The sequence below is a fragment of the Apium graveolens genome, chromosome 6 (assembly GCF_009905375.1).
Source record: "Apium graveolens cultivar Ventura chromosome 6, ASM990537v1, whole genome shotgun sequence".
Lineage (NCBI taxonomy): Eukaryota > Viridiplantae > Streptophyta > Magnoliopsida > Apiales > Apiaceae > Apium > Apium graveolens.
The window spans coordinates 151,964,962-151,969,449 of record NC_133652.1 but is presented as its reverse complement, the minus strand read 5'-3'; the positions used below and the strand labels follow the sequence as shown (position 1 = coordinate 151,969,449).

Sequence of the window (4,488 nt, the reverse complement as noted above, 5' to 3'; positions counted from 1 at the left end):
GCATTAAAACTTTATGTTGTCAAATTCTATAGGCATATAGGGTCTCAACATAATTGGTGTCTATTCAGCTTTTATCTCTTTTGTGGATGTATATTAGTAGGGTATTTGTACAACGAAAGTTAGCGTTTACTAGTATCGTGTTAGCTGATTAGTTGTCATCACCATTGCATGCCAAGGTTAAGAACAATGACTTTGCATAAAGTATTTAATAAAGTTAGAATCCCATGCTTGTCTCATATAATTAATTCAATCACTTTTATTCTGAGTTGATTGCATGTTAGTTTAATCTTAGTTATAAACATCTCAACTTATTATTGTCTTAGCATAGAGCGATAGCCATACCATTGTTGCATACATGCATAATCTTAATTTAACTAAAAAGAGTCTTTGTGGCAATGAATCTGATTTATATCTTATACTATTTGCTAATGCGTATACTTCCGTGTAATTTTAGCGTGTATTTTCGCCCTAACAAATTTTTTGGCGCCGCTTCCGGGGACTAGGTGTTAATTTTTAGTTTATGTGCTTGACATAAGTGGTCGTTAAAGTTCACTGACTCAGATTCTTTTACTTTCACGGTTTGACTTGTTTGTGTTTCATGTACTCATTAAAATGGGAGATCCAGCAGCACCAACGAAAGCGTTGATGGATTTTTCTCAACCCAAGATCAATGGCATTCAATCTAGCATTGTCAGGCCAGCGATCGCAACTAATAACTTTGAAATCAAGCCTGGAACGATTCAGATGGTACAAAATTCAATCCTATTTGGGGGTTCTCCAACGGAAAATCCTAATATGCACATTAGGGATTTCATCGAGATCTGTGACACCTTTAAATTCAACAATGTTTTTGAAGATGCTGTGAAGCTGAGACTTTTCCCTTTTTCTCTGAGGGATAAAGCTAAGTGTTGGTTACACTCTCTACCAGTAGGTTCTATCACTACTTGGGAGGATCTCGCTCAAAAATTTCTTACTAAATTCTTCCCTATGGCGAAGACAACTACAATGAGGAATGCTCTTACTCAGTTTGTGCAACAATCGGGAGAATCTCTATGTGAAGCTTGGGTGCGCTACAAGGAGATGCTTAGGAAGTGTCCTCATCATGGCATGCCTGATTAGATGATTATCAATTGCTTTTACAATGGTTTGGGAGCACAATCAAGACCCATATTTGATGCAGCATAAGGTGGAGCATTATGGGCAAAGAGCTATGAGGAAGCTTATGATCTAATTAAACTGATGGCTGTTAATAAATATCAGTGCCCAACTCAGAGACTACCTCAAGGCAAGATAGCAGGAATTCTAGAAGTGGATACAGCTACGGCTATAGTTGCTCAATTAAAGGCGTTGTCTATAAAGATCGATTCTCTGGCTAACTATGATGTTAATTAGAGAACCAGTGTTTGAGAGCTGTGTGCAGGTTCGCATGCGACGGAGCAATTTGCTATATCTAGTGAATCAACTCAGTTTGTGAGCAACTTTCAGAGATCGCAGCAACCAATTCCAGACACTTATCATCCTGACAACTAGAATCATCTTAACTTCAGCTGGAGCAACAATCGAAATGTGATGCAACAACCTTATCAGCAGTATGCAGCAAAGCAATCCAACCCTCCTGGTTTTTAACAACTGCAATATGCACCAAGACAATAACTCCAACTTCAACAACTACCGCATGGAAGTATAAGTCAATCTAATGTAAAATCTGAATTGGAGGAGTTGAGGCTTATGTGCAAAAACCAGGCTCTTATATGCCAAATCCAGGCTGTTTCCATCAAGACTCTTGAGAACCAAATAGGGAAAATTGCCAATATCTTATTGAATCGACTACTAGGAATGCTTCCTAGTGATACAGAAGCCAATCTAGGCAAGAGGGAAGTTAACGAACAGGTGAACGTCATCACCTTGAGATCCGAAAAGGTCACAAGCTCCCAAATTCAGCAATATGAAGAGTTTGAAAACTCTGTCCAGAATGCAGGTGCATCTGCACCTTTTCCAAATCCAGAAAATGAGATTGTAGCTGAAAAAGTGGTGCAGGAGGATGCCAAGGTGGAATCAAGGAAGAAAAATGTGGAACACACTCCTCCTGAGGGTAATACAGGGGGAAACAGGTCTATCCTTCAGCTTTTTTTCTTAAGAGGCTGCAGAAGCAGAAGTTGGATAAGCAATTTGCTATATTTCTGGAGGTGTTCAAGAAACTTCATATCAACATACCTTTCACTGAAATTCTTGAACAGATGCCTAGCTATGCGAAGTTTATGAAAGGTATTCTCTCTCGGAAAGTGAAGCTCGATGACTTAGAGACCGTTGCTCTTACGGAGGAATGTAGTGTAGTTCTGCAACATAAATTGCCTCTGAAGCTTAAGGATCCTAGAAGTTTCACTATTCCTTGCACTATTGGAAACTTGTCGTTCGATAAATGCTTGTGTGATTTGGGAGCTAGCATCAATCTGATGCCCTTGTCTATCTTCAAGAAGCTTGGTCTACCTGATCCGAAACCGACATACATGTCATTGCAACTAGCTAATCATTCCATCACTTATCCATGAGGATAAACTCATCTTCCCTGCTGATTTTGTAATTCTTGATTTCGAGGAGGATAAGAAGATTCCCATTATCTTGGGAAAACAATTCTTGGCTACAGGCTGAACTATGATCGATGTGAAAAAAGGAGAGTTTATGATGAAGATTCAAGATCAGAAGTTCATTTTTAAAGTGTTCAAGGCAATAAAATTACCCACAGATAAATAGCAGTACTTTAAAGTAGAGCGGGTCGACTCTGTTGTGAATTCGGAGCTTGAGCAATTGCCAAAGTCAGATACCTTAGAGAGATCCTTAATAGGGGAATCAGTTATTGAAGATGAAGAAGGAGCAGAGCAACTACAGGTTTTGAATGTACCTCCGTGGAAGAGGAAGTTGGATATGCCATTCGATTCTCTTGGGTTAGCAGAGCTGAATATTTCTCAGGAGCGTCTCGAGCCATCTATTGAAGAAGCTCCCACACTTGAGCTCAACCAACTACCAGATCACTTGAGTTATGCATTCTTAGGTGCACCCCATGATAAGGGGTTGGGATATATTTTTGATGATGTAGAGAGTGGCCAGACGGATCCTCCCGTGCCTACAGAGGGTTTTTCTCATGCGCAGGCAGTTGATAGGACTGGTATTGATGATGATAATACAGGCAATTTACTAGGCGTATAGAGGCCATGCACGACATTCATAGTCATGTTGCTAAAGATGTGACACACGCTCTCGGTACATTTTCTGAAACACTGGTGTCGAGGTTGATTGACCACCTGATCCTCCACCCGAAGAGGGTGATCCTCCCGCTTACTAGGTATGCCTTGTATCCTTATTATTACCTTCAATGAGGACATTGCAAATTTTAAGTTTGGAGGTGATAATGTAAGGGCTAGTTTGTGTGTGTTCATATAGATTCATATAGATTCATGTTGCATGTTTAGTTGTATTTCATTTATATTTTTGCATGATTGTTCATTTAGGTCATATTTGTTTGCATATTTGTTCGTGTTATTATGTGAGTTCATATAGTTACATGTGCATGCATAGACCATGATCCCTTAGGTTGAGCTATTTCTGATTGATTGGTTGATGTTAATTTGAGTGTAGTGATGACGAATAGAGGCATATTTAAGTCTTAATGAATTGATTTGCATGCCCAAAAAAAAATCACAAGTCTTATAGGTTGCTTTTGATCTAGATCATGATCATACTTATTTATTTGTTGAATTTAATCACTTGGTTATATTTACAATTTTTATTATTCTCGTAATTTTGTAAAAGTACTGAATTTTAATCTGGAGAAAAGAAGGATTTCATTGCTAGTTTTTGAATAAGGCTAGGCATCAAATGGCTAGTAGCCAGCTCATATTTTTATGGGTAGTTTAAGGTTGAATGAGATGGAGCGAAGCGCACTCATTCAGAAATCATTGAAAGGAAAAAAAAGAAAGAAAAGAAAGAAAAGAAAAAAAGTATGTGTTTATGCATAACTGATCAAGAGTGAGCTCTTTAATACTCGAGCAATTAAGTTCTAGGGGACATTCATCGCAATTCAATAGCAGAAATTATATCAGAAAAGCATAATAATATCATGGAACAAGATATATGGTATCATGGCATCATTATTCAAATCAAAACTTCTTAACCAAATCATTGCTCAAAATTATTTTATGACGCTACGGATTACATCCGGTGATCAGCCGCGAAGTAATCCCGAACCTCGCTGGGTTCTAAACAATATTGGTGGGATCCTGATGTAGCTTTTAAGCCTCAAATAATAAGTGTGGAAAGGACATGCGTCTTAGTCCAAATCCACTATTCTCAAGAAAACATTTTGCCTCTTTGGAAATTCTCAAAAAATCATTTTGCCCCTTTGGCAATTCAACTTTTAAAAACTTTGCATTTTTATAAGAATTAGATGCCAGAAAGAATAACATTTCAAAAGTACTTAAGGCATGAAAGAAC

The 4,488-nt window shown here is 38.1% G+C and overlaps 1 non-coding gene across 1 annotated transcript; it reads right to left on the bottom strand.

The window, feature by feature from the left end:
* Positions 1-1,002: 1,002 nt before the first annotated feature.
* Positions 1,003-1,109, bottom strand: LOC141669106 (small nucleolar RNA R71). The gene has a single exon (XR_012553401.1). It is a non-coding gene; the product is annotated as a small nucleolar RNA R71 (small nucleolar RNA).
* Between the last annotated feature and the right edge of the window lie 3,379 nt (positions 1,110-4,488).